The sequence below is a fragment of the Cannabis sativa genome, chromosome 7 (genome assembly GCF_029168945.1).
Source record: "Cannabis sativa cultivar Pink pepper isolate KNU-18-1 chromosome 7, ASM2916894v1, whole genome shotgun sequence".
NCBI lineage: Eukaryota > Viridiplantae > Streptophyta > Magnoliopsida > Rosales > Cannabaceae > Cannabis > Cannabis sativa.
In genome coordinates, this window is record NC_083607.1 from 31,765,602 (window position 1) to 31,785,506 (window position 19,905).

Consider the following 19,905-nt stretch of genomic DNA (forward strand, 5'->3'; position numbering starts at 1 on the left):
TTGGTTGGAATTAGTCAAAGATTACGACTGTGAGATTCTCTATCATCCTGGGAAAGCCAATGTAGTGGCCGATGCCCTGAGTAGGAAGGGTCCCGGGCAGGTAGCTAGCATGGTTCAGATCTCACCTCAGCTAGCAAAGGATATGGTTAGATCCGGCATTGAGTTTGTGGTAGGTCAGCTTCACAACTTAACGCTACAATCTGATTTGTTAGAAAGAATTAAAGCCGCTCAGATGACTGATCCAGAGTTAGTGAAGATCAGAGATGAGGTTTTGGCTGGTCAAGCCAAGGACTTTTCAGTGTCAGATAACGAGATGCTTCTGTATAAAGCTAGGGTTTGTGTTCCGAATAGTGTGGAACTCAGGAATGAGATCTTTGAGGAGGCTCATTCTACCCCGTATTCTTTGCATCCCGGCATCACTAAGATGTACCAAGATCTTAAACCGTACTTCTGGTGGAGCGGTATGAAGAAGAATTTGGTAGAATTCGTATCGAGATGCCTCACTTGTCAGCAGATTAAGGCTGAACATCAGAGACCAGCAGGGTTGTTGTAGCCTCTAACCCTACCATAATGGAAGTCGGAAGATATCACGATGGATTTTGTGGTCGGGTTACCTAGGACCACGGGTTTGTTTGATACCATCTGGGTAGTGGTGGATCGATTCACGAAATCTGCTCATTTTCTGCCTGTTAGAACAACATTTACAGTGGATCAGTTGGTAGAATTGTATGTCAGAGAGATTGTAAGACTTCACGGGGTACCGAAGTCTATAGTTTCGGATAAGGATCGGAAGTTCACCTCCAAATTTTGGCAGAGTTTGCAACGAGCAATGGGTACAAAGCTGAAATTCAGTACAACATTCCATCCTCAGACAGATGGTGTGACAGTCAGTAGTCCCGTGATCCGTAAGGGGAAATACCGGGTAAGCTGTGCAATCCCACACCGCCTAGGGAAGGTCAAGTGGGATGATTCTGAGACTGTGTAGGTATGGGACTATACATTTGAAGAGGGCTTAAATGGATTGATTGGTACTACCTATGTCAACAAGGTGCATCTTGTTTTACAGTAGCCCATCTTTAAAAAACTCCACAGTTAAGCGTGCTTGGCCTGGAGCAATTTCAAGGATGGGTGACCTCTTGGGAAGTTTTCCCAGGATGTGTGTGAGTGAGGACAAAGCACGCTGGAAACACTTGTGTTGGTTTGTAGGGTCAGTCATCAATCCAGGAAGCAGCCAGAGTGGCGTACTCGTGTATAAGAGTCATTATTCCGTGGGTGTAACGGCCCAATGGACGCTTGAAGCAGGGACATTACAAATGGTATCAGAGCCTTGACCCAGCCGGAAGTGTGGTCGACGAGGACGTCGATGTTGGGTTTTATGCCCTAAATAAAACTCATTTCATATAATCAGATTTACTTATTAATAAAGATCAGAAATAACATTTTATGTTGCATGGTTCACATGATTTATTTCATGATTATAGGTATATAATGTATGAATTCTTTTTAAGTCCAGAAAATATGAGCTGGTTAAAGATTATAGTGTTGTCAGCACAGTGGAATATAATGTTTATTATATGTTCAAAAGTTTATTCCCTGATTTGTCAGAACACTGGATTTAGACTGACATGGTATAATCAGCGATAGGTATTCTTACACCTTGGAAAAGTGTTATGTCCTTTCCAGGACATTGGCAAAGTTTACCAGTATCGGATGTATGGAGTATACATCGGAGGGACCGATATTGAACTTTGATTAGATATGTTGAAATTTACCGTAATATCTATTCAATTCAATATCACCTGTTGATCCTAGATCACATGATCAAAATCCTGATATGGTTAGGCTCAATTTCAAGAGTGTTACTCGTGTTCTTTGATTTGTTAGTTAAGCCTAGTTTTGTATCAAGGTGATACGTACATTTTGGGAACACGGTAGTGCAATTGAGTGGGAGCGCTAACATAAATATGGAATCTATAGCTTCTATTTTGCAAATAGAAGTAAAGGATGATTTCCTTCGAGCTTAACCAAACGAAGGTAAATGGTGGAGATATCATTTCACTTAGGTGAAATATCATTTATACAGGGTTAAGTGTTTTAAGGATAAAATACATTGTAGGGTGTTACGGTAATTTAATCCCTGTACAGTGTAAATCATCTATATAGAGGATCATTGATCACATTAGGGTTATAACAATGGATAACTAATGACGTGTCTATATCGTGGAACATATAGAGCGTTTCTATATGACTGAGAATGCAATTCCAAGTTCTAAGTGTGGATTCAATGAGGAATTAATAAGTTAGGGGATTTACTTGGTAAATTCAGTTCGACTTATTGGAAGCTCGGTTATATAGACCCATGGTCCCCATACTAGTTGAGACCATACTGCTTGTAAGACTCAGTTAATTGATTTTAATTAATCAATTATAATTCTAAAAGTTAGACTATGTCTACTTTATGAATTTTCACTAAGCAAGGGTAAAACAGTAAATAGAGAGTTTAAAGGGTATATTTATTAATTGGGAAACTTTGATTAGTTTTTATTAATAAATAAAATAAATGACAATATATTATTTAATAATTAATTATAGTTATTAAATAATTAGATTTGACATTTATGAAGTTGAAAGAGAGAATTGGCAATTTTGAGAAAATGGGAAACTAGAAATGATGAAATAGGAAAGTTGGAAAAGTTGAAAGATTTGTGTTTCCTCAACACATGGCCGGCCACCTTTACCCCTATTTCTCATTTTATTTTTCATTTTTTAAATGCCAAATAATTCAACTTTAACCCTATGTGGTATTCTATAAATAGAAGGTAAAGGCTTCAGTTTTGAGACACAGACTTTACAGTTTATTCTCTCAAAAACTATGAAACCGCCACTCTCTCTCTTTCTTTCTTTCTTCTCTGTTTTTCGAATTCCCTTGAGTGAATGAGTAGTGCCCACACACGTCAAGTGGTATCTCAATCATAGTATGGAAGACTATGGAAATTCTACATCAAAGAAGGAGAAAAGAAGATCCAGGTTCAGATCTTGGTGATGCTCTGCTACAGAAAGGAATCAAGGGCTAGAGATCTGAACGGAAGGAGTCATATTATTCCGCTGCACCCACTGTAAGGTTTTCTATTTTTATATGTGTTTATTTTCATTGTTTTAGAATTCATATTAGGTTGTTAATCCAACATACTTGTTAGTAAATCTAGATCCTGGTAAAATAATTTCCAACAACTGGTATCAGAGCCATGGTAATGATTTACTTTCATGTAATATGAATTAAATTGCATGTTTCTGTGTTGATTTGGATGGTTTCATGTTGGTTTATGTGCTTTTATGATGAATGTTAATGTTGTACGAAATTTTTCCATGAAATATATTTTTCAATTTTTTTAAAATATTTTATTTGGATTCCTTGTGAAAAATTAAGCAATTTTGTTTTTTACGAAACTCGATTCCGATAAAAATTGAGAAAGATATGAATTTTTGAAAATCTGGATTCAAGGCTGTCAAGGGTGGTGCTCATGCGCACCAGACCCTCGGATCAGCCTTTCCATCCGCGCGCGTAAGTGTGGGCGTGCACCCTGCAGCTGACCGAGGCTTCTCGGTCGAAGTCCCGCAAGCGCCGAGTTTTCTCGGCGTCACCACCTGCTCCGCGCGCGTATTGGGTGTCATGCAGCCTATTTTGGCCGTTAGCTTGCGCCATCGGGCAAAAACCCAAAATTGCGATTTTTGGGATTTTTTCCCAAAAATCCAATTTTTTCATGGGTTTGTTTCCCAAAAATTCATTTTTCCTATTTTAAATATTTCTAAATTTAAATGTTTCTAATTTTAAATATTTTCAATTTGGAATTTTTCAAATTTTAAATATTTCTATTTTAGAATGTTTCCAATTTTAAATATTTCCTATTATGGTGAGATTTAAAAATTTGTTAACTTCTTTAATATTTATTTATTATTTAATTATAAGATTAGATATTTTGATATTTAAGATATTTTAAATTAAAAGATAACTTTGTCTTTTTATTTAAAATATTATATTAAAATTATCTTATATGACAAATTAAATAATTAATAAATTTGAAATTAACATAGATATTTTTATAGATATACTTACCATAATGTTTTTCAAATTCAAAAATTTGTTATTTTGTTAAATATTTAATTATTTATAAATTATCAGTTTAAAAATGATATTTTTTCTATATATATATATCATTTTTTTCCTTATTAGAAATTTATAAATCATATCTTAAATATTTAAATAACATAGATATTTTTGTAGAGATTTGAATATTGCTTAATTTGAGATATTTTGACATATAATTATGGTAATTATTATTCATTTATTATTTTATTCCTAAAATAATAATTATCTAACCAAGTCTATTTTAAAATTGGTTTATTTTATTACTTCAATTTTATTAAATTATAAGATCTGAAAGTGATATTGAAGATTCTTTCCTTTCAAATCATTGATCTTATTAGATATTTAATTTAATTTTGATTCAAATAAACCTAGATATTTTAAAATTAATTTCCTTTATTTGGTTAGTTGAAGAATAATAATTTAATTGTATTAATATCTTGATTCACATCTGTTACATAGACAATGTTTGTTTATTTATATTGTTTATTCAAAACTTTTTAACAAACCTATTATTTATCTGATCTAAATTGCTATGATTAACTTGTTGACAGATCATGATCCAATGATCTGATTTTAATTATAGTCCAATTGACGATAGATCTTATAAATAATTTGTAACAGGTAAATTTTGTACTTCTTTCATCTGTGTAAACCTAGTAACATTATAGGGCCCATCCAAATCGTTTGACCTGTGTGAGCCTATATGTTTGCTTTTGGGCTTAGATACATATAGGAAGCCCATTTCAGTTTTTACTAAGTAAATGGACTAGGTTGCTAAAATAGATTTTGACATAAGGAAATTTATTTAGGCCCAATTAGATTTGGGCTTATTCAATGAATAACAATTATTTATTTTAAGGTTAAATTCCTCTCTTTTGGGCCTTGTGTGAGAGTTGGGGGCCATAGAAGTGGGTACGACATACTGAACCCAGCTCCCCCTCACATGAACTACCCCAATTGTGAAGGCCCTTTTGCCTTATTTAAATAATTGTATTAGGTTAATTATATTAGTCTAACCTAATTAAAATTGAATTAGCAACATAATTAACTTTTAAAATATATGAAATTTATTTTTCATTGTAATATTTTAAAGTTAATTTTAGAAAAACACTTAGTCAATGATATATTCTAGATAGTTATTTCTAGTACTAGTTATTATTTCTAATATTAAATAGGAAAATATCATTGATTGTGAAATTAATTGTCTCATAATTAATTTTGGTACAATCTAAGTTTAGAATATTTTCCTAGTATTAAACTAGAATTAATAATTAAGTTTCCTCTTTACTTAATTATTTATTTCTTGAATTTAATACATTTAATTAAATTGAAAATTTCAATATCTAAGTTGATTTTCATCATGATACTTTAATATTGTTATTTTCATGTTATTTAATTAAAGTTGAAAATTATTTTAAGTTTGGAATCTTATTTCAGAATAACTTAAGTTTGAATAATTTTCAGAATATATTTTATTTTATTTTATTAATCATTTCCCAAAATTTCGAAATTGCATCACCTTGATGCAAAAATTTCGAATTTTATTTGAAAAATAGATTAAAGTTGAAAATTATTTATTTAATTTTGGACCAACTTAAATCAGTGATTTTTTTTCATTTAATGGTTAATTAAAATAATTGAACTAAAATATATAATAATTAGAAATTGAATTAATTAGTCTATGAAAGTCTAGATAGATATTATCTGTTTTGCTTGAAGTATTTTTCTAGTGATATTTAATTAAATAGAAAATTAATATCTAAGTTGATTTTTAATCATGATACTTAAATATTTGAAATTTTTCTTAGATATTTAATTAAATAGGGAAATTATATTTTTTGTTGAAAATTAATTTTTATTAATTTTGGGCCAACATAAAATTAGAGTAATTTTCCAGGATTTATTTATTTCTATTTTATTTTAAAGCATTTTCGAAATGCAATATATATTTATAGAAAATTAAATTTGAGTTGTAAATTAATTTAAATTAATTTTGAAACAACTTAAATTGAATAATTTTCTAAATATTTCTGGAAATTATTACTAAGATGGAAATAATTCACGTTATTTATCTATTTAAGTATAATTTGTAAATATTAAATTAAAATTTATATTTGGAATTTTTCATTCTAAATTGGAAATTTTAATTAAATAAATATATATTTAAAATAAATATTAGAAGAAAATACAACCTTCATTAAATAATGAGCTTTATTATTATAAGGATATTCGATCTCCATTGTTGGTTTTACATAGCTATTGTTTTAGTGAGTAATCCTCCCTAATGGAGGATCGTTCATTAGCAAGTTAGCACCGTTTAATCTCGAAAGATAAGTAATCTTGTAAGTTTTTTTTATATAGTTTATGCTCACCTTAATGGTGGCGACTGTATAAGACTTGCAAGAATATGAAACAATGGTGGAAGCTCATAAGATAGAATAGCCTTGACTCTCGCCTAAACGGGACAACGCGGATTTCAATCTTGATCGAATAAAAGGTTGCTAGAATGTTTGACATTTTAGATGAGCTGACAACTCTATTCAATGAATGGTAGCTTTGACTCTCGCCTAAACGGGACACTGATATCAGTTTGTTGAAAACCTTGGAAATTATTTAGGATTGTATGTTTTAGTATTTTCACTTGTCATTCCTACTTGCTATGTGCTTCATAATTTCTGAATTGTGTATGAATTTGTATTGAACCATGTTATTTTCTGTTATTAAATTGTAGTTTAATTTCGAATCTTCATTGTTGGTCTAACTTGATTTGTTTTTCTAATGAGATAAATCCCTAATGGATTTTCACCATTAGACTAACATAATAGTGTTAGATCTCGAAAGATAAATATTGTATACGCAACGTCTAGCTGTTCATCAATTGATGACACCTTAGACTAGTGTTTTAAAATATGAAACAAGAAGATTGTATAAATAAAATTACTTTGACTCTCGCTAATCGGAGCATCGTTGGATTCTTATTTAAAACGAAATATTCCTAATTCCTCTTAGCTTATTCATTTCGAATTAGCTTAATGACATATCATTGGATGAATGGTCTATAAATCATATAAAGTCTTATTTTCTCTTAAGAAATTAGATGACGCATATGATTATATTCCCAGAATTCTATCCCTAAATGATATAAATCCTCAATCTTAGATATCTCCTACTTGTATAGGCAAATCATAGAGTTAGATTAGTAGTGGTGGTCCAAGAAAGAGTTACTAATTATACAGTTACACTTTCACAAGTGTTTAATAACCATTTTCTTTCAATGGATTCAAACTGTATAAGTTTAGTATTCTGTGACCAGAATCCACTTGCACTACTCTAATAACTCTTTGATGTAACTAACTCCAGTCATCAAAGGATTCAACCACATATTTTATAAATCTATGGCATTTGTATCTTGTTCATAGTGGTTTTGACAAGATCATTCTCTGCAAAGAGTTAATATGCCTATATCCACTGAAATTAAGTTCATCTCATTCGTAGACGGATGTACATTCAGGGGTGGATATGAGTTTTCGTTGTATTCTTAAAACGATCACTCTAGATTTTACCTTATGCAAAAGAAATTTGAAATGTTTGAAAAATTTCATGTATTTCTAGCAATGGTGAAGGTAAGTGGTTAAAGATCTTGCGAACTGATACGGGTGGAGAAAAAGTTAGTAGGTATGCAGTTCAAAGATCATTAGTTTGATTTTGAATAATATCCAAACTTACCTCCCCAAAAATTCGAGTTGCATATTGATGATTAGTTACTAGTCGTTGCCTAAATCCTTCTATGGAAATAAAATTTCAGAATGATGCAATGGTTGTATACTTAATGTAAATCATTACTAGATTCATGGATGACATAATCGAAATCTTAAGAAAAGCTAGAACTGCTAACCCTGGTTTGCATGTTTGTTAGCTATTTTAAGTGATTAGGGGTGGAGCATCCCATAGTCATTAGATAAGAAAGTGTTTGTTTAAACAAATACTACTTTTCTAAGAAAATGACTAAGTCTGAAAATAAAGTATCAAATAAAGGAGATATTTTTTCTTGATTCCATAAGTGTTCTATCATCATATTCGTTACAAGATGATCCCACTGTCTCTGTTGTCTTAACACAACTGAAGAGGTCAATACCATTTAGTTTTCTTTGACATAGTTCACGGTACCTTGTTGTAGTGGGAGAGTTTCTAGGAACTCACCTTCTTATGACTTGGAAGACACTAGTGATTAAAATCCATTGTGAGTTTAAACAAGTAATGGATTGTCAAGATAAGAAACTAAGAAGAAAGCCAAGAGAACTATGGTTTGATCCTTTCACAGGGAGTAACCTAAAGTTTTCTATTACAAGGACATGAAAGGAAATTTTCGTTCATAAGTCTATTCAATGGACTTAACAAAACTTCCTATTCCTAGTATTGTAGGTTTGAGTTTATCTAAACCTATGGCTTGTGGTATACCTGGTAATTACTTACTCTAATGCAAGCAACTTACTTTAGTAAGATGCTGATGCATTTTCTTTCCAATGGAAATCTATAGAAGCTTCACAACTTCTTAGACATAGATTTTATTTATTTAAGGAAAAGTTTCAACTATTCCAGAAAAGATAAAGCCATGAAAGAATTTCTTGAATCAGCAGTGAGAGGTCTCAGATATGCTTTAGTATGCCTTAGACCAGACACCTGCTGTTGAGTGGGAGTAATGAGTAAGTATCAGATTAATCCAGGAGAAGAACATTGGAAGAAAATCAAGTAAATCTTAAGATTAAGAAGAGGAACTATATGTTAGTCAATAAGGGTGTTTGTTTAAAACTCTTAGACTACACCACATCAGATTTCGAGACTTGCCTGTGTGCTAGAAAGTCTGCTGATAAGATGGTGATTACTTTGGGGGTGGAGTAGCGATTTTCGAGAAGTGTAAAAACCTATCTGAAATCTCTTGGTCTACCAGAGAGAGACTGAATGTTAAAAGTTGCAGGAAAGATACTTATTCAGTCTAAGGAAAGTTCTATACATTTGTGGCAATGTTCCAACTTGCCTTAACTACTAGGGTTACTTCCTGAATAACCAAAGAGTAGTTGCCCAAAAGTATAGAATCCAGTATCCCAAGAGAGTAGACATATAGAGAGGAATTTCACATTATCAAGGATTTTGTGATTAAGGAAGAGTAATGGTGGAAAAAGAGGTTGTGTTTAATTCAACCTGTCAGATCCTATTACGAGGAGTTTAATATTATTACACTTGATTGGTATATCAAGGTGTTAATGATTATTTGAAATGCACTTTTTGTTTTATATTAGTGCAAGTGGGAGTTTGTTGGGTTTTATGCCCTAAATAAAACTCATTTCATATAATCAGATTTACTTATTAATAAAGACCAGAAATAACATTTTATGTTGCATGGTTCACATGATTTATTTCACGATTATAGGTATATAATGTATGAATTCTTTTTAAGTCCAGAACATATGAGTTGGTTAAAGATTATAGTGTTGTCAGCACAGTGGAATATAATCTTTATTATATGTTCAAAAGTTTATTCCCTGATTTGTCAAAACACTGGATTTGGACTGACATGGTATAATCAGCGATAGGTATTCTTACACCTTGGAAAAGTGTTATGTCCTTTCCAAAACATTGGCAAAGTTTACCAGTATCGGATGTATGGAGTATACATCGGAAGGGACCGATATTGTACTTTGATTGGATATGTTGAAATTTACCGTAATATCTATTCAATTCAATATCACCTGTTGATCCTAGATCACATGATCGAAATCCTGATATGGTTAGGCTCAATTTCAAGAGTGTTAGTCGTGTTATTTGATTTGTTAGCTAAGCCTAGTTTTGTATCAGGGTGATACGTACATTTTGGGAACACGGTAGTGCAATTGAGTGGGAGCGCTAACATAAATATGGAATCTATAGCTTCTATTTGGCAAATAGAAGTAAAGGATGATTTCCTTCGAGCTTAACCAAACGAAGATAAATGGTGGAGATCTCATTTCACTTAGGTGAAATATCATTTATACAGGGTTAAGTGTTTTAAGGATAAAATACATTGTAGGGTGTTACGGTAATTTAATCCCTGTACAGTGTAAATCATCTATATAGAGGATCATTGATCACATTAGGGTTATAACAATGGATAACTAATGACGTGTCTATATCGTGGAACATATAGAGCGTTTCTATATGACTGAGAGTGCAATTCCAAGTTCTAAGTGTGGATTCAATGAGGAATTAATAAGTTAGGGAATTTACTTGGTAAATTCGGTTCGACTTATTGGAAGCTCGGTTATATAGACCCATGGTCCCCATACTAGTTGAGACCATACTGCTTGTAAGACTCAGTTAATTGATTTTAATTAATCAATTATAATTCTAAAAGTTAGACTATGTCTACTTTATGAATTTTCACTAAGCAAGGGTAAAACAGTAAATAGAGAGTTTAAAGGGTATATTTATTAATTGGGAAACTTTGATTAGTTTTTATTAATAAATAAAATAAATGACGATATATTATTTAATAATTAATTATAGTTATTAAATAATTAGATTTGACATTTATGAAGTTGAAAGAGAGAATTGGCAATTTTGAGAAAATGGGAAACTAGAAATGATGAAATAGGAAAGTTGGAAAAGTGGAAAGATTTGTGTTTCCTCAACACATGGCCGGCCACCTTTACCCCTATTTCTCATTTTATTTTTCATTTTTTAAATGCCAAATAATTCAACTTTAACCTATGTGGTATTCTATAAATAGAAGGTAAAGGCTTCAGTTTTGAGACACAGACTTTACAGTTAATTCTCTCAAACCTTATGAAACCGCCACTCTGTCTCTTTCTTTCTTTCTTCTCTGTTTTTCGAATTCCCTTGAGTGAATGAGTAGTGCCCAGACACATCAAGTGGTATCTCAATCATAGTATGGAAGACTATGGAAATTCTACATCAAAGAAGGAGAAAACAAGATCCAGGTTCAGATCTTGGTGATGCTCTGCTACAGAAAGGTATCAAGGGCTAGAGATCTGAACGGAAGGAGTCATATTATTCCGCTGCACCCACTGTAAGGTTTTCTAACTTTATACGTGTTTATTTTCATTGTTTTAGAATTCATATTAGGTTGTTAATCCAACATACTTGTTAGTAAATCTAGATCCTGGTAAAATAATTTCCAACAGTCGGACCCCGTAAGGGGGGGGTGATTGTGACAGTCAGTAGTCCCGTGATCCGTAAGGGGAAATACCGGGTAAGCTGTGCAATCCCACACCGCTTGGGGAAGGTCAAGTGGGATGATTCTGAGACTGTGTAGGTATGGGACTATACAGTTGAAGAGGGCTTAAATGGATTGATTGGTACTACCTATGTCAACAAGGTGCATCTTGTTTTTCGGTAGCCGATCTCGAAAGAACTCCACAGTTAAGTGTGCTTGGCCTGGAGCCATTTCAAGCATGGGTGACCTCCTGGGAAGTTTTCCCAGGATGTGTGTGAGTGAGGACAAAGCACGCTGGAAATACTTGTGTTGGTCTGTAGGGTCAGTCATCAATCCAGGAAGCAGCCAGAGTTGCGTACTCGTGTATAAGAGTCATTAGTCCGTGGGTGTAAGGGCCCAATGGAGGCTTGAAGCGGGGACGTTACAGATGGTCAGTCCGAAAGGACAATTCAGATATTGGAGGACATGTTTCGAGCCTGTGTTATGGATTTTGAAGGCTCTTGGAGTAAATATCTACCGTTGATAGAATTTTCTTACAACAACAGTTATCAGAGTACGATAGGGATGGCTCCCTATGAACTGTTATACGGTAGGAAGTGTAGATCTCCCATCCACTGGGATTAGACAGGGGAGAGAAAATACTTAGGTCCAGAGTCAGTGCAGCGAACCAATCAGGCAATAGAGAAGATAAAAGCTAGAATGCTTGCCTCACAGAGTAGACAGAAGAGTTACGCAGATCCGAAACGCAGAGATGTTGAGTTCAAAGTAGGGGACCATGTGTTTTTACGAGTGTCTCCAATGAAGGGGATCAAACGTTTCGGGAAAAGAGGCAAGTTATGCCCTAGATTTACAGGACCTTTCGAGATTCTCGAGAAGATAGGTCAAGTGGCATACCGGTTAGCGTTGCCTCCAGCTTTATCGGCAGTTCACAACGTGTTCCATGTCTCGATGTTGAGAAAATACGTTTCAGATCCCTCTCATATACTCAGTTATGAGAGCCTAGAACTGCAGCCAGATATGACTTACGAAGAACAGCCAGTGCAGATCCTGGATAGAAAGGATAAAGTCCTTCGGAATAAGACCATAGCATTGGTCAAAGTTCTCTAGAGGAACAACAAGGTGGAGGAAGCCACCTGGGAGCTAGAATCGTATATGAGAGCTCAATATCCAGAGTTATTCAGGTTAGATTTCGGGGACGAAATCCTTTTAAGGGGGGGATAGTTGTAAGGACCGCTTACTTTAATTTGGAAATTAGCAGTTTATCATGTTTAATTATGAAAAAATTATTTATAGCTATTTAAATAATTATTTATACTGTTATTATTGAATTCTGAGATGCATTTTATGTTATTCAGTAGTTTTCATAATTTTGCATTTCCGGTGTCCGGTAGCATGGAACTCGGTGTTTGGCTTAGTAAAATCACAACTTAGTATGTTAGTAGATTGGGAAGGTTTATTAGACATTGGGAATGTCGGGAATGGCCGGGAATTTAGAATTTCCCAAAAATACCCCTTTAGTGTTATTTATGTTATTTTAGTGTGAAGGGGCAAAATGGTCATTTTGCCCCATTGTTAGTTTGTCTTTTTGTGACTTATTAATTGGATTTTATGTGTTTAATAATGCTTTATGTTGGCTGAAATAGGTGGGTTAGGTGGCATTTCTTTCATTTTACAAAACTTAGAAAAATTACAAAATTTCAAAAGAGAAAAGCTCTCTCTTTTCCTCTCTCTATTCGGCCATTTGAGCAGCAAGGAAAAGAGGATTTCCTCTTGAATTTCAAGCTGGTTTTTGGATAGATTTTAACCTCTTGTTGTTGGTATGTTTTCTCTAGCTTCTCTTTTTAGTTTTCTTGAAAATTTGATGAAAAACGAGTAAATACATGGATGATTTTGAGGATATTGCTGCTGCTTGTTGCTGCTGTTGTTTCTATGTTTTAAATGTTGATTTAAGTATGTTTAATTAGGTTGAATTGCATGCTAGTTATTCTTGCTCTAGTTGGATAGATTTCTTGTTAAAAAGCTTGAGTTTTCAAAGTGAATTTGTGTGAATTGTTGCTGTAGTTGTTGCATGAGATAGGTTTAGTTTCTGTAGTTTTTATATGCTTGATTATGAGTTTGAATCATGGTTTGGATGCATGTTAGTTGATATTAACCAAGTTTGAGTTTTGGAACTCAAAGCTTGGGCTTTAATGGCACTTTTTGTTTATGTGCATTCTGGGTGAGTTTGATGCTTTAGAAATGTTCTAAGGGATATATAGAACAGGTCTGGAAGGTTTTGTGTGTTTTGGAGTTGATTTGAATGAGTTATGAAATTTTGAATTTCTGCCTGCGAGGAACCGGAATTCCGGTTGTGCATCCGGAATTCCGGATCGGTTACGAAAATTCCCAGAACCGGAATTCCGGTTGGGCAACCGGTCTACGAGTTGGGGAAATTTCAGAAACCCTAGTTTTTCTCGTTTTTATGTTATTTGGGGTATTGCCATGCTTTTTATCGATACGGTAACTTTTAGTTCCTAAATAAGTCCCCGGGAAGTGATTTAGTGTATCACTTATAGTGTTGTGATTTTTATGGTTTAGGAGCTTGTAATCCGCCGCGCAGATAGTTCCAGTCAGGTTGAGCGGCACACCTGAATTCGAAATCCAGGTAAGATTAGTATAACAGTATGCATATGTAGATTACATGTTTAGCGTGCATGTAGGAAGCCTATTAGATTACATTAGATATGTATGTTGGCTTCGAACCATCCAACTGTGTCACGTCAGTACAGGCTGGAGTTTGACCAGCAGTCGGAGTATGACCGATTCGACCGATTAGGCTGACACTGTATCACGTCGGTACAGGCTGGAGTATGACCAGTAGCCGGAGTATGACCGGTTCGACCGATTAGGCTGATACTTAGGTTGGTGGTTCCGTACTATTTGACGTATCACGTCGGTACAGGCTGGAGTATGACCAGCAGTCGGAGTATGACCGGTTCGACCGATCAGGCTGATACTGTAACACGTCGGTACAGGCTGGAGTATGACCGGTTCGACCGATTAGGCTGTTACTTGTCAATAGTACCGTCCCTACGAACGTTCAGAACTCAGTACCGTGTTGGACACGACAAGTAGGGGGACTCAGTATCGTGTTGGACACGGCAGTTAGGGTTATGGTCAGGGGTATGAGCGTCTGACCATGACCGCGATTTATGTATGAGTATTATTATGCTTTTCTTATTGAGTCTGTCGACTCACAGTGCTATGTTTATGTGTAGGTAAGAGCAAGGCTAGGGCTGATGGACCGTGAATGAGCCTATGAAGATTGTACATGTCGGGGCGGTTAGGCCTGGAGCGTACGATCATCGGGACAGCGAGCCTATTATTGTAATTAGTCGCTAGGCGACAAGTATTTTGTATAAACAACAAAATTTTGCAAATGGTTTTGTAATCGGGATCCCGAGTATTTTGTATAAATATTTTACAAGTTTAATTAACAAGTAAAATTTTTAATTAATCACGTTTTCCATAAACCTCGTTGATTAGCAACAAGCTGCACAACATGTTTAAAAATCACGTAATACGGCTATGCTAGTTAGGGTGTTACAATCCTTTACTTACTATTCGCCAGATAGAAGCTATAGATTCCATGTTTATGTTAGCGCTCCCACTCAATTGCACTACCGTGTTCCCAAAATGTACGTATCACCTTGACCCAAAAGTAGGCTTAACTAACAAATCAAAGAACACGAATAGCCTCTCGAGATTGAGCCTAATAATAACAGGATTAAGATCATTTGATCTAGGATCAACTAGGCGATATTGACTTGAATAGATATTACGATAAGTTTAATAAATCTAAGTCAAAGTTCAATATCAGTCCCTTCCGATGCATACTCCATGCATCGAACCTGAGCTTGACTTTAACCAATGCTCTGGAGAGAACATAGCATTTCTCCAATGCAAATAAACTGTGTGTAGATTATCATATCAGTAAAACCCTGCGTCTGATAAATCTAGGAACTTTATTCACATAGTCATGTTTACTTTCCCATGTGTTGACAGCACAATAAACAGGATCAAGTATGTGAAAAGGGTTTAAGATGAATTCATACATTATGTACATATAATCATGAAACAAATCATGTGAACCATGCAACATTAAATGTTATTTCTGATCTATATTAATAAGTAAATCTAATTATATTGAAATGAGTTTTATTTAGGGCATAAAACCCAACAAACTCCCACTTGCACTAATATAAAACAAAATGTGCATTTCAAATAATCTCAACACCTTGATATACAAATCAAGTGTCGTAGTAGTAAACTCCTCGTAATAGGATCTGAAAGGTTGAATTAAACACAACCTTTTTCTCCACCATTACTCTTCCTTAATCACAAAATCATTGATAATGTGAAATTCCTCTCTATATGTCTACTATCTTGGGATACTGGATTTTATACCTTTGGCAACTACTTCTTGGTTATTCAGGAATTAACACTAGTAGTTAAGGCAATTTGGAATGGTGCCAAAAATGTATAGAACTTTCCTTAGACTCAATAAGTACCTTTCCTGCAACTTTAACATTCAGTCCCTTTCTGGTAGACCTAGAGACTTCAGATAGGTTTTTACACTTCTCCAAAAACATTATTCCACCCCAAGAGTAATCACCATCTTATCAGAAAAATTTTCTAGCACAAAGGCAAATTTCGAAATCTGATGTGGTGTAGTCTAAGAGTTTTAAACACACCCTTATAGACTAACATATAGTTCCTCTTCTTAATCTTAAGATTTACTTGATTGTCTTCCAATGTTCTTCACTGGATTAATCTGATACCTACTCATTACTCCCATTCAACAGCAGGTGTCTGGTCTAAGGCATACAAAAGCATATCTAAGACCTCTCACTGTTGATTTAAGATATTCTTTCATGGCTTTATCTTTTCTGGAATAGTTGAGACTTTTCCTTAGATAAATAAAATCTATGCCTAGAAGTCGAGAAGCTTCTATAGATTCCCATTTGTTGTCAAGTGAATTTCGCAACACCAAATTATATTACTTTATTAATACGAAAGAGAATTTTCAAAAAAATGACAAGTGCGAGTATTCAACCTAGAATGGCGAGTACTCGACTGGGAATGTGAGAACAATAAATAGAACTGGAAAATATCAGTAAGACAGAGAATTATAGTGGTTCAGTCATATTGTGATCTGCTTAGTCCACTGTAGCAAAGGATTCGTAGGTGCCATTTCATGGTGGATCACCCCTTTATATACAAAGCAGGTGTCCAATCGGTTACACAAGGATCACATTCATTGTTAATCCATTATTTACACATTGAATTGCAATAATAAAACTAACCAACGTTAACATTAATGAATGAATGACAGTTACTAAGTTCATCAATGCATGCGTCTTCCATACCGGCGAGTTGACTGTTCATATTCCGATGTACAACTCGCAGGGTTATCACTATGTCTGCGTCTTTAAGTAGTCGCTTCTTCTAGACATCGTGTGTTGAGCTAATAGAACCTAGACATGTGAGTCTACATCGCTTTATAAAGGTTGTAGGGTTCCTAAGATCAACTCGTACTTTATAGAGAATCGTTCTCCTGGTTGATACGAGGACAAGGGGAGGATGATCGCATATATTCGATATATGCGATCTACTCTCTTGTCTTGGATGCGATAAGACTTCGATCATGCTCGCCACCTCTCGCTGATTATACCTTAAGCGAGGTTTGAAACTACGAGGAGTCCCTCAAGGACATCTCAGCTTTCTGTGGAAAAACTGAGTATACGTGTCCTTTCTAGTGGGGGTCTGGTCTCGAGTTTCTAGGTGAGAGAAATCTCACTATAACACATGCCCCTAGTTTCGCGACGTGACAGGTGCGGTCACAAGGGAAACTATATTCGAGAGACAGGTGAAAGGCTGTCACAAGGAGGTGACCTTTGGTTGTCCCTTCGAGGATTTCAAAAAATGACGGCTATAATCATTATTTTGATTTCATTTATGGTGCCACGTCACAAAACTCTTCGGTTTCTGTGTAGGCGTGGTCATCTTTGGTCGTTGGATTAGGCGACTCTAGGCTTTCCAACTGCCACGTGTCATGATCCCAATGAATGAGGGATTTGAGTATTTAAACCCCTTGATTCGAACCAAAAATCCCCATTTTCCCTCACTTTCCTTCAACTCCCTTAACTTCCTTGTTCTTTCACTCTCAGAGAAAACAGCACGAAAAAATCTTCGTAAATTGCCATGATTTTCGCCTTTATTCGTGGATTCTCCTTGATTCTACTTTGTTGTCAAGGGCGATTCGTGGAAACAGATTCATCAAAGTAAAAGGTTAGTTTTTTTTTTGAATCTTCACCATGCTTCGTTTTCTGTTTTGAGTGGGCACTACATTTTCTGGGTTTTCAGTGTGCATGAGGGTTGTGTAAGGATGAATGTTTATGAGGCTATGTGTTTTAGGTAAAAACTTTGGTAAATTCATAGAATATGACCTGTAAATTGACATAACCGCACACGATATACTTGAATAAGCACTGTTTCACGTCTTGAATACTCGCGGGTATTTAGATGAACAACTCGAATACTCGCGGGTACTCAGATGAACAATTCGAATACTCGCGTATTGACAAGATTTACTTTCTTTTGATTGATAGCTAGATCTTTTAGGATTTTTATATGGGTTGAATTGCGAGGGTATCAATCGCTGTTCCAAATGGTGGGTGTGTATCAGTATTCTAATGGTCATATATGCGATTATATGCCCCTTGAGATACTGAGATACACCCAGCCATTTGCAATATGCGATGATACTCAAATGATCGTACTCCTTGGCTGATAGGTAGTCTCGGAACGGTGGGAGTATCCCAGTAACTTCAGGGTCATGCTTGCAAACGCATGCCCCTTGAGTCACTGGGATTCTCCCAGCCGTTTCTGGAGATATATCGCTTGGCCCAGGATGCGTGAATTACTTGCGTTTTTAGCGTTATCTCTACTCACATATTGATGGGGCGATCAGTATTCGCAAGGATGCTGATTATTCTATCGAGTGCGACTTTATAGTTTAATGCGGGTGAGATCACTTATTTTGCTTTTCACACATCCATCACGCTGAAAAGATCTTCTATCTTTCAGATGAGCGATTTGTCGGATAGCCAACAACTCGGCTCTGGAGGCCGTGCATTCGACGGTGAAGTTGACCAGGAGGAGGAAAGCTTTCTCCCAACCTCGCTTTCCGAAGAGGAGGCCGCTCCAATAGAGCTAGGCCCGATGTCTTCTGCAGACATCGAAAGGATGGTCCAGGAACTCGCCAAACCTGGGACCATCGACATTCGAGACAGCGAGTCCACGGTGTCGGCCCGCGACTAATACACTCGAGGCATGCTCCTGACGTCGAGGTCGAGGAGATGGATGATGAATGGACGACCCCAGTTCGCGAGTCAGGTGAGGATGAAGAGGAGGCGGAAGGGAGTGGGATAGATTCGGTTGACGATACCCATCTGAATGAGCCCTTCGCGTGTGAAGATCTGATTTCGAGGGTTTCCAAATCAGATTTCACTACCTTTGTGAGGTTAAATTTGCTGCGACTTGCGTTTCAGCGACCTAAACCATCCCAGACGGCGCATCTTCCGTTTACCAACCCTGCGATTATTCCCACAGAGGATGTGGTAGTCTCAATACCCATTCTCCGGTGTGGGGTATCGGTCCCCTTCCATGTTGGGTTTTATGCCCTAAATAAAACTCATTTCAATATAATCAGATTTACTTATTAATATAGATCAGAAATAACATTTAATGTTGCATGGTTCACATGATTTATTTCATGATTATATGTACATAATGTATAAATTCATCTGAAACCCTTTTCACATACTTGATCCTGTTTATTGTGCCGTCAACACATTGGAAAGTAAACATGACTATGTGAATAAAGTTTCCTAGATTTATCAGAAACAGAGTTTTACTGATATGATAATCTACAACAGAGTTTACTTGCATTTGGAGAAGTGCTATGTTCTTTCCAGAGCATTGGTTAAAGTAAAGCTCAGGTTGGATGCATGGAGTATGCATCGGAAGGGACCGATATTGAACTTTGACTTAGATTCATTAAACTTACCGTAATATTTATTCAAGTCAATATCGCCTAGTTGATCCTAGATTAAATGTTCTTAATCCTGTTATGATTAGGCTCAATCTCGAGAGGCTATTCGTGTTCTTTGATTTGTTAGTTAAGCCTACTTTTAGGTCAAGGTGATACGTACATTTTGGGAACACGGTAGTGCAATTGAGTGGGAGCGCTAGCATAAACATGGAATCTATAGCTTCTATCTGGCGAATAGTAAGCAAAGGATGATCTCCTTCGAGCTTGACCAAACGAACATAAATGGTGGAGTACTCATTTCACATAAGCTGAAATATCATTTATACGGGGTCAAGTGTTTTAAGGAATAAATACATTGTAGGGTGTAACGGTAATTTAATCCCTTTACAGTGTAGATCATTCATATAGAGGATCATTGATCACATTAGGATTATAACAATGGATAACTAATGA